General features: G+C 38.9%; 1 protein-coding gene across 1 annotated transcript in view; it reads left to right on the top strand.

Annotated features, from left to right (window-relative positions):
• Positions 1–519: 519 nt before the first annotated feature.
• The window catches only part of si:ch211-245h14.1 (uncharacterized protein LOC563420 homolog), a 33,773-nt gene continuing 14,924 nt past the window's right edge, over positions 520–19,368 (top strand). The window contains exon 1 of the mRNA XM_053337533.1: positions 520–523. The gene's annotated coding sequence lies outside the window, so the exon portion shown is untranslated. The remainder of the gene's footprint in view (positions 524–19,368) is intronic.

Below are 19,368 nucleotides of genomic sequence, written 5' to 3'. Positions count from 1 at the left end.
CAGCAACCTCAGCCTTAGACCACACTTTCTTTGGCACTCTTCTGGACTCATGTTCTTGACCAGCATCTTGTCCTAGAAGATATGAAGATAGAGTAAAAGAAAAAATATCACACATACAACACAATGTGTTGGCCGGTTGGCTCAATCAAAACTTGAGTTCAACTAATGAACAGATTCCTGTAATGAACATTCTTGAATACTCAATTTTCAGTTGACTGTTCACCTGATTTGATTTCAACCAACTAAATTTGTCCAACTTTGATGAAATTTAATATTTGCTGCAGATGGTCTGAAGGAGTCAAGAGGCATTGAAAGTACAGCGAGAATGTTCTTAAAAGTAATGCATCAATAGTTTGTCATTGTTTTCTTGACCCAACACAAGGAACAGTCAACACAGGTTGGTACAGCTGCACACAGCTTTCCAGGCATTTGGCAGGTAGGTTGGAGAAGTTACCACAGGTTTAGGCTGTCTCGGTGTCTTCTGTCTGTTAGTAGAATCCCAGACTGACTGAATGATGCTTTAACTCTGGCTGTTTATCTTGCAACAGAGTACATTTGGGAATCAGACACTTCTGATGGTAGTGAGTGATGAATAAGAATCTAAACATCTGAAGTGCCAAAATGTTTTGCACCGATCATTTTTTGTAGAGAAGTGGTGCAGTTTGCTAATAATTATCATATTAAATCTAAATCTAACCCTAACTCAATGAAGGTGCAGAGAGACAGGAAACGGAGAGACAGTTGTGACATGCCATAAAGGATGTACTGGTTATGTGGTGTATGTATTACTGTGAACCAAATGCTCAGTAATCTGAACCCACTTATTGAATTGATCACTCTTTTGGTAAACCATAAACAGTTTTATCTGTGTTCAAAATCAAACAAACAATGTTTTCAGATGATACACACACCAGTCAAAATTACAACACTATTGAGGATTCATTAAACACTGTATCAGAAAATGGAAAACAGTGTTCAGGACATGTAGCTCCAGAATGTTTTGTTCATCATGCAGTAGATGCATTTTGTGTTTTCCAAAAAAAATATTCATAACTCAGTAACACAGTTAAGATATTTAAATTTAGATAATGCATAATGTAAGTACTGCAAGAATTACAGTATTGACGGTCTGTGCATTCAGCACTTGCATAAGGCCAAAGAACAAAGACAAGCATCTAAATGAAAAGCACATTACACTGTAAATGTAACTGCAAAATCAAAGTCAACAAGTGATTAATTCGGCCTAAGCATCACGTCTTTGTGCTGGGTCAGGACAGAGGACTTCATCTACATCACAGACAGCAGGGAAAAACCCTCTGGTGTGTCTAATCCAGCCATGGAAAGGAGATTCTCCCTTCTATAGGGTGTTTGGTCATATACCTTCCAGCCATGCAGAGAAAAACTTTATTCTATTGGGCTGAGGAAAGGGGAGTATGGTGGAAGGCAAACATTTATGAATTGCTGGTTGATGTTGAACCACTCTTGTATCACCCTTCAACTCACCCATGCTGTCTGTGCACTCTGAACTGGCTTATATTGGTTTCATCACATCATGAGCAACAAGTGTGAAGAGTTTTGAGTCTTTGTGTGTAAGCTATGATATCTGTGCTGTAACTGTGTTTAACTTCTGCCACCTGTGGCTACCATTATGCATCACAAGTGCAACATGTGTTTTAGTGAGTGAGAATGTGTTTAGAAAAACAGTAAATAAGATCTGCAGATTGTGTCTAACCAGGTGAAAATGTTTCATGGTTTTGCCAAAAGAGTGATTGATTCAATAATTGCATTTGGTTCAGAGAATGGAGTTTAGTGTTTTAGCAATACAGAAAAACTGTAAACACAATTACAGCACAGATATCATAGCTTACACACTTGTTGCTCATGATGTGATAAATATATATAAATAAATAATATAAATATAAATCAGTTCAGAGTGCACAGGAGGCATGGGTGAGTTGAAGGGTGATACCAGAGTGGTTCATGAATGTTTGCTTTCCATCATACTGTACTCCCCTTTCCTCACCCCAACAGAAGAGTTTTTCTCTGCATGGCGGTGGAAGGTATATCACTGAAACCCTATAAAAAGGGAGAATCTCCTGCAGGCCATGGGATTGGCCGGTGGTGACAGGTGTAGAGTCTTGCCAAGGCTGGATCAGACACACCAGAGGGTTTTTCCTCCGTTACCTGTGATGTAGGCAATGTCCTGACCCAGCACAAAGACGTGATGCTGAGGCTGAATGAATCACTTGTTGACTTTGATTTTGCAGTTACATTTACAGCATAATATAATGTGCTTTTCAATTAGATTTTGTGTTTGTACTTTGGCCTTTTGCAGTACTGGATTTTTACGGTATGCAAGTACTGAATCAGCAGACAGTCAATACTGTAATTCTTGCAGTACTTACAGTATGCAATATCTAAACTGTGTTACTGAGTTGTGAATATTTTTTTGGAAAACACAAAATGTATTTAATGTATTATAAACAATAACCATTTTTTTCTGGAGTTACATGTCCTGAACACTGTTTTCCATTTTCTGATGTTTAATGAATGCTCAGTAGTGTTTTGAGACATTGTTTGATTTTGCAAGAAGGATCAGAGGTTTAATGAATGTAGTTTGAAAATTAGGTTTTGTGTTTACAGTTTTGAGAAAAGGGTGGAAGGATTCAAGAAATGTGTCTAAGCAATTTTGAAAAACTGTAACTAACTGCTGGGGCACCCCTATATATTCACATCATACAATATACTGTAACTGCATCATTTTAAGTGTAAAGATGCGTTACAATCAAACTTACCTTCAGAGAGAGGGACAGTCTCATTCACGGTGGAGGTCACTGATGACACTGCTTCTGCAAAACACATAATTTGCCAAAAGATTTTTTTAATGGAAAAATACATTCTATCAACAAACAAACAACTGTAAAGGGAAATAACTTAGCAAAATCTGCAGCATCATGGACCTGCTCCGTGGCTGTAGAGCCTGTTGCAGCGCCCACAGCCTTACTAGTTTCACACTCTGGGAATGCTGTGCCAGTGGCATCAGAATCACTCTCACTGTCCTTGGCCTCAGTGTCACTTACTGCGATTTCATCTAGGAAATGGTGTTAGTAAAAGTCACAAATAGCACAAATTAAATAAAAAAATAATGTTTCATAGGTGTTACTTTGAAGAAGAGTTAATCATACACTGGAATACAACACATACATTACACATAAAACCAATGCACACGTACATTTCACTCAAAGCAATGCAATCCCTTCTCTCTAAAAGGTCATAATGTTTTGTGTTTGTTCAATGGTTCCAAAAATGTTCAACTGTACAATCATCACTGTAGTACTTTAAATATAAATGTGGTAAACAAATATACATATCCAACCATCAGTATAAAAACAAAGATTAACAGCACTATATACACACAACATCTAAAATGATCATATGCCTGCACCAAATAGTAGAATACCAGGGCTTCAAGTAAGGAAAATGCCTCGGAGTGAAGACATGACAGAAGCTAACTGGAGTCAGGAAGTGTCAGTCCAGCAGCCTGTACTATGAAACAAGCTCAACATACTTAGGACATAATCGTGTTTTCTTATTTCTATTGAGAAAGACTCTTTTATACATGTACATTTTTTATATTTAAATGGGGCTGCTTTAATTTTAGCTATGTGCCCCTTTTAAAATCTGTATACACATCTACTTCTAATAGTTATACACTTAATTCACTTGTCTCACCTTTGCATTCATAGCCTAACCACTTCAACGATGATACAGGTCCCACACACTGAATGCACTTATCCAGGGTGGCTACTGTTGTGAGCACAAGGTGATGATTTTTACACTGTGGGCAAGAAGTTGACATGAGTTATTGGTCATATATACCACTGCCCATATAAATTATATCAATCATGTTCAGGTCACACACAGAGATCTGATACCGACTTACACTAAGAGAAGCACTTGACAAGAAGGTCTCTGTAAACCATTGTCCACATAAACCATATGTTCAGGTTACACAAACTGATCTGATACTGACTTACACTAGAGAAGCACTTGACAAGAAGGTCTCTGTAAACCACTGTCCACATAAACCATATGTTCAGGTCACACACACTGATCTGATACTGACTTACACTAGAGAAGCACTTGACAAGAAGGTCTCTGTAAACCACTGTCCACATAAACCATATGTTCAGGTCACACACACTGATCTGATACTGACTTACACTAGAGAAACACTTGACAAGAAGGTCTCTGTAAACCACTGTCCACGTAAATTATATGTTCTGGTCACACACACTGATCAGATACTGACTTACACTAAGAGAAGCACTTGACAAGAAGGTCTCTGTAAACCAATGTCCACATAAACCATATGTTCAGGTCACACACACACTACACCAATTGACAATATTGGGTTACTTTATATTTTACCACACAAATCATAAAGCAGAACATAGGATTTCATTTACCTTTCCAACCCTGCTGGGATTCCTTGGATCTGGACATGACCCTGCAGCCATCTCAGTGTCATGGGGCTTGTTCACCATCTCAGTGTCATGGGTCCCTGCTGCCATCTTAGTGTCATGGGGCTTGTCCACCCTCTCAGTGTCATGGGTCCCTGCTGCCATCTTAGTGTCATGGGGCTTGTCCACCCTCTCAGTGTCATGGGTCCCTGCTGCCATCTTAGTGTCATGGGGCTTGTCCACCATTTCACTGCCATGGGTCCCTGCAGCATCATCCTACAGAAAAAAAAAGTTATAAGATGTTTCCTATGTAATACCATAAGAAAGGTGGGAAAAACATGACCTCTGACCAGTCATGGGACAAATTGTTAGCTTTTCCAGTGTGTCTTCACGCTCTCATAGAATTGTATTGCTATGATTTAGCAACACAGGAGTTTGAGACATTAATATCACAAAAGGAAAACTTCAGCTACCTTATATCTCCATGGCCAGTCTGAATCACCATAATCATATGTGATCTCCTCTCCAGGGCTTATACTATGTTTTGCAAACAAGCACAGATGGGGCTTTCCTTCAACCATAATGTACTTCATCTTTGCATTCGGGTTTACATGGTCATCGTTGGCCACTCTGCCCAAGGTCCCGTCCTCTTTAGCCGCATCAACACTGTAATTGAAAATCATTTATAGTTTTGCAATGTGATTTAGTCTGACTTAAACACCTTCCGTTAATATATGTTCAGCAAACCATAATCAATGTGTCATTTAATTCTGATTCGACAATACCCACCACCAGAGTTTTCCATCAAAACGGAACTTGAACATGAAGTCCTTAAGGCTGTCATGGTAGATCCTCTGCCTCCTCTCACATTCCTGATGGGTAATGAGTTGACCTTGGTACTTTAGTAGGAAGTCCCCTTTTTCGAATGGGGCAGTAGTGAAGATCCCACGACCTAATTCACAAATATGTGTAACGTGTAAGTAAGATGCCATGTTTAAAGTTTAAAAGGTTTTAACATAATTCACTTGGTGGATATCCACAGTAAATAAGTACATTAAAATGCCCAATATAAGTATATAAAAGAAAGAAGATTTAGTTGAAAGAAGTTCAGTTTTATGTTTTGTCATGAAGGCACCACCATCTTGCAGTATGATAACCTGTGATATCACAGGGTTGGTTTGCTGCCTTGGTACAATCATGAAAAGGTAGCCTCCATTTTCTCACATTTGTCTTTTCAATGTTATTCTCTTTCACTATTTTTCACATTTGTGTGTCACTGTCTCAATAATTCACAGACTCTATCCTTCATGTCTGTATCTTTCACTATGTTTTTTCATCTCCATCTTTTGCTATCTTTCACCGTTTCTACCAAGGGAGCAAACCAACCCAGTGACATCACAGTTTATCATTATGCAAGATGGCAGCCCTGTGACAAAACATATAACCAAACTTCTGCTTTACACATGTTTACATTTGTCATACTCCAAATTGTTAGGTGCAGTGGAATTCCATTAAGTGAATTACTCTTATGTGATTGGCTGCTTTATTTCCACTTTAATCATGATTAAATATTCAGAGCTTTACACTCACTAACCTTTGAAAACACGTATGTGTTTTACATCAAATCCTGGTTTGTCCTTTCCAGTGCTGACATAATATCTGGCATCATCCTTTGGATTGATACGTCTTCTTCTATTCATGTTTCTTGAAAAATCAAAAAACCTGTATTAAAGAAAAGACAGTCATGATTATGATGCTCATTTGAGGAATAACCATGGTAATCTTCTTGAATCATGTGGACAGAAGCCAGATGCTGTACTCACCACTGTAACACTGCTAAAACTAAACACTTAATACAATTTGTTATCATATTCAAAGGTTAATTTGATGTGCAAATCTCACACCTTTTCACCACAGAATATAACAGGAGTCTGCATATGCACAACATATTAACAGTATAAGGATTACATTTACTTATGTATTGCTGAGCTGAACTACATTCAGAATGAACTTCATCCTGTATCCCAGTGCCTCAATGATACAAGTTGTTTTGACAACAAGATAGAAGTTTCTGCAACTAATCCAGCTAAAATGAACCTTCTGGATGCTTCATTGTCTTTGTTAATCATTAAAAAGAAGCAAAGACATGGCCTGGAAAAAAGTACCTTTAACCCTTTGTTTGTATACATATACACGCCATTACTGTGGCTGAAAGGACACAAAAATACACCAAAATATCTCACTGAGATTTCTTTCTTTCTCACTTTTTTTCTCCTTCAACCTGGGATCTCTGATGCAGCTTCACACCTTAACTGGGAGATCTAGGTCGAGGAATGGTGCAGCCGATTTTGCCATTTAATCACGGTACACGGTTAAATGTCCAGTCCATGCAACGCCTATTTCTTCACTGTATATGAACCTGAGTAACTAACACTCCTCCACTGTGAGCATGAGTCAAGCACAAGTCAACATGGCGCAACAGGTGCCTCTAATTAAGGCTTAACGAGGGCGCGGTGCCTCGGTGCAACCCGAAAGAACAAGCAGACGTGCAACTGTAGCAGAAAGTACACAAAACACGCCGTAATATCTCACAAATATTACCTTTTCTGACAGACAAACGTCTTTCCGGAGCGAAGCCAACTGCAACTAGCTCTCTAGCCGTAATAAAAAAAATAAAAATCAAATGACTATAAAGCATCTAAATCAGTGTAAAATGGCCCGTTTACATAACCAGATAAAACTAGCTTGACTTTACCTTAATTAAATCAGACACACTAAGTTATTAATAAAATATATCAGCTTACCTGTCCGTTCGTTCCTCCAGCGGGGCCCAGCAGCAGCGTCCTCCATTAAACACATGTAAAAATTAAAGAGCCGAGGTGTGGGCGGGGCTTGGAGCTCAGAGTAGGGAAGGGTCCGCCCAAACTTGTAACCAGCCAATCACGAAGAAGCCCGCCAAATCTGAATCCGGTGTATCAAAAATGTGTATCAAACTGCAATTCAGGCACAACCGATGGGGTCACTGTGTTATACACTGGGATACACTGAAAGTCAGGTCAAGTGGTAAAGAAGGACTTTCAAAGAAAATGAGAATATCTGTTATTTAGACACTAACAAATGTAAATTCACTCTTTTTTTGTTTTTGTTTTATGAGGACATTGGCATGGTCCGCCTAATCCCAAATGTCCTCATAATGTCGGTACGTATTCAGGTCAAAGGTCCGTCTATACCAGCTATACCAACACACACACACACACACACACACACACACACACACACACACACACACACACTTACCTGCCGTTAGATTTCCAGCAGTAAAAGCCATGAATAATGGATCTTAGTTTTCCCTAGCCCGAGGGAGAAGCTTTTAAACATAATTTGTTGCTTTAATTTATTTACACAACCTGGCAACCTCAGCCCTCAGGCTTGGTGCATTACATAGAATTGAACTACACTGGGAGGGGTACATGCACACACACTCACGTGTGAAAAAGTGCATGTGAGTTTGCACAAATCTGCACCAGGTATGACATGTATTTTTGTATGCAAATTGCACCTCAGAGACAATTTGTCTGTGTCAGTACATTCACAATAAAACATGAAAAATGAAATAAAGGTCCATTCATAACAGATGTCATCATAAGTTTGCCAGTGTCCCATCAAAATCATTTATCTCCAAAAAGTACATTTTACAGAAGCTAGTGTTCATGCGCGATATAACATGATTTTGCATCATTGGTGATGTAAAAATTCGTTTCTGAAATTTCGTAGCTGCATATTTAAATATGGAGGATTACACATTCACAAGTCAATTTGAGATTTAAAGGGCAACAAAGTTCCTAATTTTCAATTATCTAAGACATCTGAGGATTACAACCAGCAACCTTCTGATCACAAAATCACACAAGCAGATGAGATGGCCGTTAGAGGACATATGTGACAACATAACAGTTACATAGCATGCAGTACATGCAAATTGCTACTTGTGTACCATGTTGGACTTTTCCAAGAAATGCAGAGTTTAAGCTGCACATTGGCCTTGTGTTTGTGTCAGAATGCATCTTTGACTTAATGTAGTCTCTTTATGTTTTAATAACTAAGAAATTGCAATTATTAAAACACTGAACATTTAAAAAATAGCCTAATATGATTTAATTCTCAGTCAGATTAGTTTGACAGGGTTTTACTTGGCATTTGAGGATAAAAAATTTAAAAAAAATTATGGAAGCTTTACAGATGATCCAAAGAGCAGCAGAAGCAATGTCCTTCCTTTAGTCCCTCTTCTTTTGGGTTGCCAGATTCAGTTCTTAACCCTTACCCCATGCTGACAAGATCAAACATCAGCAGCTGTTGAGGGCTGGTTGGGTTGCCAGGGTACAAGCTGAACGATAGTGTAATGTTTGGTGCAAGTTGCCAACTTCCAATGGGGTGGTCATAATCCATGTGAAAATGTGTGTGTGGCAGAGTAATTGCTACTCTCTAGACACTGAAAGCACACATCTTAACACTTGCTCTTTCTAACTGTAGGTATGTTTCAAAGCAGCCTCATTACGGTCAGACACTTCTTATCCTGAGCATCTGATAAATTCAAAACAGATTTCAGGACCAGCAGTGCCACAAACCCTTGATCACACTCACCCCATGATGGGTTTCATGCTGCCAAAAGTCCAGTGTGTTTACAGACGGTGTTTACAGCACTCTGGATAGTGGCCCATGCTGAGTTCTTATTCACAATAAGCTGTTTACCATGCATGTGACTTCACATTCCCAGCATTAATAACTCTTTATGTAGTAATATCACACAGAAACCAAACACAAACACAAAAACACAAAAGCAATTTCACTAGATTTTCAGTTTGCAGAAATTTGCACACAGGCCAGTATTACAGCGGCATACTGCTGCGACTCTTATTACTGTCTCAACAGGAATTTGGGGGCTTTTCAAAACTGGTTGTTTACCGCGCCCATGTTTTACATTCCAGTAGAGTCATTTTAGTCATTTTAAACCCATATCTCTAACATTTTTAACTGAAATCATAGCCCACATGAAGCCCAGCCTTGATGTCATTCCCTCAAAATGTCTCAAAGAGGTCATTGATACAGTTGGACTTCAAGTTTTAACATCACACTAATACCAGGATTGGCTTCCAAACTAATTGTGATGTGACAAATCATGCTCCTGCCCCTTAGAAATGGATTTTCAAAGAGCACAGAGAAACTTTCCGCTGAATAAATGTGAAAACCATAGAGCCCATCTGCTATCTGACAATGATTTAGCCTCTGTGCACAAGAGCCAATATTTGGGTTCTTTCAGTGTTGTTGATATCCGGGCAGTTGATAGTAGTTGTTTGCAGTCCGATCAGCAAATTGAGATGGTTCAAACAACATTTTAGCCAATATCTAAACAGATATATGCATATAAATGTAGACCATTTTTAAAAAGTTAACTAAAAGCTATATTATTGACAGATGATAGCAGATGGGTTGCATGTTGGCCTATACTGTATGTGTTCCACCTTTTTTGCACCTCACAGCCTAATGAAGCATGATTGGTCAATACTACTTGGACTACAAACAGACTACATATGGAAACCAGAAGGCTTTCGGAACCAAAATCTTGTCTCATTGCCTACAGATTCTGCATTCGTATGCAGAACCTGTTTATAGAGATTATCTAGTGTCAAAGTCTGTACATACATCATTCTGCACAGTAAGGCTCAAACATTCATCTGTAGAAACAAGAAGAAAAACACATTTCTGAGTGGAGGAGGAAAATCTTTCCTGTGGTTTACTATGTTATTTTAATTTGAGAGGATTGGCAATGCCTTGGTGGCATCATATAACAAGCGTCTTTGTGATAAATTAGAATTTCCCAGCCAACATCCTTGTGCTATATCAATAATTTTGAGGATAATTTTAATCTTCTCACAGCTGACTTTGGCATAGTGCTGCAATCTGTTTAAAAGCACAGCACATTCTGGCACAGCTCAGCTCTGTCTTCTCTGTGCTCCCGAAATGGAATAATAAGACAGATATTGTCACATTATTTAGCATTACATCACAAACAAATTCAATTCGACTCCATATACAACTTCTTGTAACCCGCTGTTTGTCGGTGAAATGAGAAGGATATTAAATTTGCTGGTGAGGTTTGTCAACCAGAAAGCACTTTTCTGTCACCGCGGCAGTGGAAGGTAATCTGTTTCTCCATGCTGCTGTCGTGATCAAAGGAGTCACAGTCCCATGACTATCACACACAACAACCCACACATACACATGCAGAGACACAGTGAACCACATGGGTACACCCCAACATGTATGTGCACGTCTACATTCATGCAGAGGTGCACACTGCACTCAAACACCCATATTGTACCTGCACGTTCACATGGACTTAGAGCACATGAGCACTGCGACTTACATTCACACACACAAAGAAAATCTCACTGCCGCTTGATGTTGTGTTTTCTTTAAGAAGCTTGGCTCGTGCTGGAAAGACAGCAGTGGGAGAGTGGACACACACACACACACACACACCAATACTCAAAGCAGCTGCACAACAGAATCCAACAAGAGAGTAAATGATCAGTGGAAGTTCCCACGCCATTTGAGACTGCAGAGAGAGAAAAATTATCATATTTTTTAAACATTTCAGATGTTTTTTTTCGAACCATCCCACATTTACATGAGGACTTGTACTGTAAGTCTAATGCAGCTTTCAATTTATTTTATTTGAAACAAACAAAGAAGGGGCTCATGCTGCGGCTCCATATAGTTTCAAAATGTGCACACTCTGAAAAATGCAGTATTTCTACAATTGCTGGGTTTTTATAGGCAGAAGGATTTTATTCACCAGAGAGGCATTTGAGTGATCTGAAGGCAGCAGTTAAACCATAGAAAATATGAACAAAATATAGAAGGTGATTGTATCTCAGTTCTTGTTTCATGGATGATTTCTACCTACACCGAAAAACCACACAAATTTCTATCTAAAAATGTACTTACCCACAGTATATTGTAAAAATGTGCTGCAGCAGGTTTGCAGTTTACACTATTCACCATATCAGCCCCCTACCACCCTCCCTCACAGGGGACTCTACCCAACCCTCCTTTCATGCTTTAGTCATCCTGCCTGGGCTGCAGCAACATCCCTCCTGGCTCGACTCCCAAAGCACTCTTTAGCCCTTACATCCAGAATCCTTCCCTGAACAGACACACACACACATCCTGCAGTCACTCCGCTGGCTCCACAAGGCTGTTTGTATTGAATACAAAACTCTGTTGCTCAAACCTCTAGGACACACACCTAAAACACGTCTGTGACATCCACAGTAATTTACTGTGTATCTGCACATTGAATTGCATTGCATATTTAGTATAGTGCTGTGTATTTGGCCTAAACAACAGAAATCACTGCACTGTACTGTTACTAAAGTAGCAGCTTTGTAAAGAAAAAATCACTAACTTGCAGATTATTTTGTAGTACTTTCAAATAAAACATCAAATACATGGTGCATTAAATCATTTAAACATCAACTTTTTTTATGAATTCAAATATGTAAAAATATGCTTTGCTTCTTCAGTCATCTTTAGGCAATTACATTTCAGTTAAAATTTAAATCTGTCTCATGTTTATCAGGTCATGACACGCTGTCAAATTGTGACTGTGTCACTGTCAGTCTAGTACTACTTTACTGCAGGTAGCTTTAGACTTGACAGGTTTTTGGATTATATTATTTTATTTTTTACCATAAAGGATTTTTTTTCTTCTTCTTTTTCTTTCTTTTGAAGAATACTTGTGTTCTTGTCTGACTTCTGATTGGTGTAAAGTTGTCAGACAGTATCATAGATAGATAATGTGGACTTTCTGAAATCCTTGCTAACTTGCTTGCTAGCGTTACCAGCTAAAATTTGACTGCAGACTACTCTGAAATTCGGGACACAAGAAACTCGGAACAGCACGGGATGATAGACCACTGCAAGTCAAGCCCCCTTCTTTCTTATATGTATATGACCCTCTGACAGCCTTCTGGCCTTTGTCTCTTTCTCATTATGGGGTTCTTGTTGTCATTTGTCTGTTTAAATCTATTTTAATTAGCTATAATGAAGAAGAAAAAACTTTGAAGGAAAAATGTACTTTGAGGAATAGGATATCATGTTCAATGAGCATTTAAAACAGAATTTGCATTTGTATTGTAATGCCAGTGCTGACTATATTTGAAATGTATGACAATCATTCTCTTCCTGCTATGTTGTCAACATTATGCAGATGAGGGTAATTAGCCAGAGTATATGCAAATGACTGTCAATGAGGCAAATGTAACCAAATATCTTCAGACAAGAATGAAATTTGTTTATTGAAATTTAGATACAGTATATGTGATTCATTCCAATTTCTTTACACACATTACATTGTAATGGTGTCATATTATTAACTGTGCAATGCCAATCTTGCTCTTGCTCTCTACCATCATGAAGGGCCATCAACTTCCAAGTATATTTTTCTCTCAAGTCAAAACAATTAGCATGTTTGACAAAAGCAGCGTAGGCAGAAAAACAGAAATGACAGAAATTATTGTGACTGTGTGTGTTTTGTGTCCAATAAGCCAGTCATCCAAAAAAAGTTGGAACTGATTACTGACATTTGTCAAATATTTACAGCTGCATGACACAATCCCCCAAATAAGGCTCAGATAAGTCATGTGGGGAGAAATGGAGCCATTATGACAAAATTCTGTGGTTAAAGATGTTAATAGTTAACATGTCTTCCAACACAAAATTGCAGGGATCCATTGTTTTGACTTGGAAGAATTATTGCTAAAGTTTATGGGTGAACATAGATTGGTGAAATTCGGGTTTTGAGCAGCTCAATGTAAGCATAAAAAGTAATAACAAACAGCAGACAATAAAAAGAGGTGAAAGAGTAATAAGCCAATAGATAGATTATAAAAAAACATGTAATGTCTAAAAATAAATAAAGATACTACAATTTGTTTTAGTATCCTTGACCTAATAAAGGGTATTCTAGCCTATTTTACACATTAAAATACAATAGACAAGATAATCATTTCCTGCAAGTCATGACAGATGCCATGTTTACAGATGCAGGAAAAGAAGAACAGCAAAACACGGTTTCCATTTCACTTTCAGTTGGGTTCAGCCTGGTCAGTATCAGATCTCCTGTCTCTCTCAAATGAATGAAATTGTAACAGTTGTTAGTTCTTTTCTTGGAAACTACACCCAGATACGGCTTATAAAAAGAAAACAAATTATTCCCCAGAAATAATTCCTCAGGAGCTTGCTTTGGTGAGGTAGAGATGAAGAGGTTACTCAGAGAGTGCCTTCAGCTACATAAAAACTGTCAGTGATGCAGTATTCTGCAAGGTAATTTTCACAATAGAGTCCTTGCAGTTTTCCTCTCTGTCCACATCCACTATAGCCTTCACTGTTAGTTGTGGAGAGAATTGCACTGAATGCAACAGGAGATTCGATACAGAGTTGTGTAGGCCCTTCTATACTCCTCTGAAAATGGGTTCCAGTTCATCACACTGGATGATAAAAGAACAGAAGTGCTCATGTGTAAAATGTAGGTCCAGATTTTTTTAATGTTTAATTTTCTAGTAGCAGTGTCTCCTCGGTATTCATGCAGTGATGTGCCACAACAGCAAGGAATTTAAAACCCACTGCAAGAGAAATGTGAAATTGAAACACTTATTTTCTTAAAACAAAACTATTTTATAAAGCCAGAAACCACTCACAAACCTTACTCTCAGTCCTTGCTGCAACACAAGAAGAAGCAAACGGGCACGTCCAAGTGGGAGCGTACCTATGTTCCCCGGGTCCTATGTTCCCCCGTTCGCGGCTAACTCGGTTGCTAGCTCAGCGGCTAACTCCGCTGTTAGCTCGGCGGCTAATTCGGCTGCTAATTCGGCGGCTAGCTCGGCGGCTAACACAGCTAACTGTAGACAGGATCATCCCTATGTTCCCCGGTCACATACAAAGCGGACCCGGGGAACATAGGACCCGGGGAACATAGGGATGATCCCGTCCAAGTTGAGTGCATCTATGGCTTACCATGATCCTGTGAGTGAGTGACTTTTACCTATAGCTCAGACATGCTTTGCATCTAAAAAGTTGGGAGGAGGGCAGAGGGAATGACACCCAACTTACTGTCAAGCCAGAAATAGTGAGTTTCCTTCAGCATTCCTCTCTCACTATCCTCCAGAAACATGTGCATATTAGAGCCAGCATACTTTTAGCTGTGAATATAAAACATCAGTCACTACAAAGTCAGCAGACTCAATAATAAGGACCACTCTTTATTTGCATGTTCTGTAGCCTTCAAATGTGTGTCATGCAGATAGCATTATGTGTAGTTATTGTTGCATCTGTAACTATTGTGGTTCTGTCCCAGTCTGGCCCTCCATCAGTCTACCAGATGCCCTCAGGCTTTTCTGCCAGTTTAAGACTGGACTGAGTGGGAGTAGGACAGATAAGAGGGGTTGCAGATTGCGCTTAAGGACCACTTGAGATATTTTTACTTACTACTAGTCACTGCAAAAAATGAACTGAAACTCAGAGCAACAGTTGTCATTTAGTCCAATTTATGTTACACACTTGACAGCTTTATTGGTTCTTTTTGGCAACAGAAATGTATGTTTCTAGTCTTTTTTGGAAAAGTTTCCTAAGTTGGCAATGTATGATGAAGTTTATTTGCTGTGTTTGCTCAGTGTGACTTGGGCTCTTATATTTGTGGACAGTTCAGTATATAACGGTTTATATATCAAGAGGATTGTGCCATGATTATGTTGTGTACTTTTATTTGGCTCATGGATAAAATTCTGCTTTTGATTCATCCCCAGGCCAGAGCAGCTATTGCCTTTTGTGTTTTTTCTTGTTTTCCACAGCCTGCTCTTCCCTGCATTCAGTCTCGTTAGCCAAGCCCTGCTCCCTGTGTCTTCCCCAGCCAATCAGCCCACAGCTTGCCCGTGTCTTGCCACCTGTTCCTTGTTTCATTTGTTCAGTTTGTTCAGTCTGCTCTGTTTGTTCTGCTCTGCAGTGTGTAGTTTTGCTCTGTTCGGTTCAGTTTAGCTCAACCTGAGCTTGAGCCTAAATAGACATTCATCAGTTTCTATGCCTGATGTCTCCTGCATCCTAACATCATCCATCATCAGACACTGTGTGCAATCATCAAAAATGTGTCTGCACTGCAGGATGAAAGTCCTCCAAATCAAATGTTTCATAATGATATCTCCACTCTATTTACAAGGATGCAGCTGATGAGGCCAATTGAGGGAGGTGTTTTGAGAGTTTTTGGTACCGCCCAAGTATCAACTTTGCTGTGGCCCAAAATTACTATGGTGTTTATTAAACGTTCATATTTACTCATTTAGCAGACCTGGCACCAGCCATTTAGCATTGTGACAGACAAGGAGATCTTGACTTATATGGAAAAATAATGTCATGAAATAAAAACCACCACCATCATCGCCATTTTCTTAGTTATATGTTTTCTCAATCAGTATTTTTATTGGGAACATTTATACTTTAGCACATTTCTAAAGGCAAAATAACATTAAAACAAATTAATTAAAAGCCAAACGTATACTACTCGTGTAAGCTAAATCATGCACCTGTGAGTGGTTAAAGTAGAGATCTCCTTCCGGATATAAAAATCACTCAGTCTAAGGGTCATTAGACAGGTCGTGAAAAAACAGAGAGAAGGAAGACTGCAGAGATGAGGTGATTCAAATGCTTAAGTGAGACTCATGACTCATTTTGCCTTTAGAAATATACAAAGAAAAGACTGATCTTTTGAAAACAAGAAAATGGTGATGACTTTCAGGGGGGTTGAATTCATTTGCAAGGCACAGTACATGTTAGGATTTTGCTTTTAAATACAAATACAGAAAGAGGTTAGTGATTCCAAAGAAGGTTTATGTATGTGAGTTCTTTCTTTCTAATAGTGAGCTAAAGGCTTTCATCCAAAATTCAGACTTATCCTTCAGATGAAATTAATATCCCTGAAGGTAATTTGCAATTGTAGAATTGCTGTATCCTCATTTCTTTATAATAATTATATTTGCTGTTGTGATTGCAAAACACACCAGCAACTAATCAGTTGTGTGATTGTGTGGCGAGAGAGAAAGAACTGAGATATGTATAATTATATAAGAGTGATTGCCTTGCATTTTGTGCTTTACATGAAAGAGTTGGCTGGAAAGAACAGGAAGTAAATGTAGCTATGTCTGTTTTCTACTGGTGTATGTAGTTGTTTTTGCTTGCAGTGTTACAGGATAACTATCTGGGAGCTTTTTCAGGAAGACCACAGGGATGACACGGAGGGTTTCACACAGTGTGTAACTGACTATATATCTGGTTCTGGGAGGAGAGTGTTGTCCCCACTGAGAAGGTCCACTGCTTTCACAACAACAAGCCTTGGATCAACAGGGACATAACAGCCCTGTTGAACAGTAGGAAGAGGGCTTTCATGGCAGCGGATAGTGAAGATGCCAAGAAAGAGATCTAGAAGGAGCTGAGGACGGTTAAAGGTTGTTACAAGAGCAAGATTGAGGGGAAGCTGCAGCAGAACAACCCGAGGTATGTGGGGGAAAGCGAGGAGCATTACTAGCAGGAAAAGGTCGGTAGGAGCAGTAAAAGGGACAAAGAAAGGTCCTAACGAGTTAATCCAGTTTTCAACACAGGTCTAACCTCCCTCTAGCACCTCTAATGTACCTACTGACACCTCAGGGGGCTTCATATTGTGCCATCAGACTTCACAACACCACAGCACCAGTACCTCCTACCTCCAATGACTGAGACTCAAAACAATACACCACTCACTGTTAAATTGTCACCACCACTGATATTTCACATGTGCATACAAACAAATACTGTATGAGTGTATGTACTATGTATATCTATGGTGTTTTTCCATTAGGCCAGACCAAGTCTGACAGTCTCTGCCACCCAGTAACAGGCATCAGGGACTGCCACAGGGACTCACATTAACACTGATTCTGTGCATTAGTGTGCTGTGCTTCAGAAATGAGGTTTACAAATTAGATAACAAATCTGTAAGTACCTAGAACCAGATAGCTTGTTGGGCTCATACATCCAGTACATACACATGAACACTGCACATGCACATAGATCTAATATATGTATCTATTATTCCCATTGTATCTTACCTATTTTATTTTTTAATAACTTTTTTGATGTATAGGCGTTCATGAAAATGTCTTACTTTGACGTGAACCACATTCTCTTTTACTGATAAGTCAAATTGAATTTCCCCTAAAAACTGGAAGTAAAAACACTGACAGAACAAATGTCCACATAATAAGTCAGCTAACTGCTGAGGTGTTGTACCTCATAGAGATTTCCATCTTCATTTCTTAGTAAAAAAAACACAGTTGTTTCCTTAATTCTGGGCTTTCCGTGTGGCTGACAGCCATCTATCCAGTCCCCATTTGTTGTTTTAAAGCTGGCCATTTCCTCTTGTGTGCTGCACATCACACATTTTTAGATGAAGTAGCAAAACAGTTTGTGAGAAAAAAAACATATGAAAAACTGTACACACAGTTATAATTCCAGAGGGCTTTGGTATTTTCTTGAACTTTCTGTGTCTTTATAATAAAATACGATACTATCACTATCTACATCCTTCCACTCAAACTTCAACCAGGCACTATCCATCGCCATGATATGTTTGTCCTTTTAAATTAGAGGAGCCATCATTAAATTACCCTCATTATGTTACCTTGTCCATATTGTTCTTAAGTGATTCCTCCATGAAGAGGTTCACATTAATTGATGATAAGAGATGAGATGTCTGGCCTCTCACTGCACATCATCTTAAAAAGTTCTGCATTGATGCAGCGGGGGCCTGCTCCATTATGTATAATGGACCATTATACATAATGGAGCAGACTATCAGCTTTCTAGCTGTGTGGTGATATGTTGAGTAAGGGACTGCTGTTTTTAAGTAATTACGGAAATAGGGAGCTAATTCTGAGGGAGCTTTTTACTTCTAACATTAATAATCTGCAAGAAAATTTCAAAAGATTTTCAAACTACTTAATACATGAACTCACAATGCATTCACTGTATTTCTGTACTCACAAGTATTAAATGGGAGTGAACAGCAGGTGTTTTAATGAATGTATCAGTGCAATGTAATGTGCAGGGATGGCATTGCAATCTTTTTTTTTTTTTTTTTTTTTTTTTTAAAGATTTTGTTGGCATAGATGCCTTTATTAATCAGTAGATCGACAGGAAACATGGGAGAGAGAGGGGGGGTGACATGCAGCAAAGGACCTCCGATCGGGATTCGAACCGGGGTCGGCTGCGTATATGGCATGCGCTCTAACCACTCGACCACCTGCGCGCCGGCATTGCAATCTTGAACGAAAAGGAGAGAGCACACACACACACACACGCATATATATATACATATAGTTTATAAAAGCTGGATTTTGAAATTCTGAAACAGTATGAGAAAGGATTTCCAATAAAGCAATCCAGAGAATTTGAACCAAACTTGGTAATTACAGAGCAACTCGTGATGTGGAGCTCTATGACTTTCCCCTTGGAAAATGTATACAAATAATACATTTAACTTGATGTAAGGTATAAATTTGACCAAATCCATGTGACGCTGGCTTCCCAAAAGGGTGATGACAGTGTGTTTAAGGCTTTGTATACAATATTTACAGAATCAGATTATTAAAACTCTCATCCAACAGGAACAGTTTTTATTAAATGTGAATTCTAAGTTCAGAGTTGAGAGTTATGAATAAACACCACTTGCCTCACCACCTCAGACTGCTGGAGTACTTGTACGTCTGCTTCTGGCTTTGCCATTCCAGTAGGACTGCGACTGCACAATAACGATTCATCT

Source organism: Scomber japonicus, chromosome 17 (assembly GCF_027409825.1).
Source record: "Scomber japonicus isolate fScoJap1 chromosome 17, fScoJap1.pri, whole genome shotgun sequence".
Lineage (NCBI taxonomy): Eukaryota > Metazoa > Chordata > Actinopteri > Scombriformes > Scombridae > Scomber > Scomber japonicus.
This window is presented reverse-complemented; position numbering and strand designations above follow the sequence as displayed.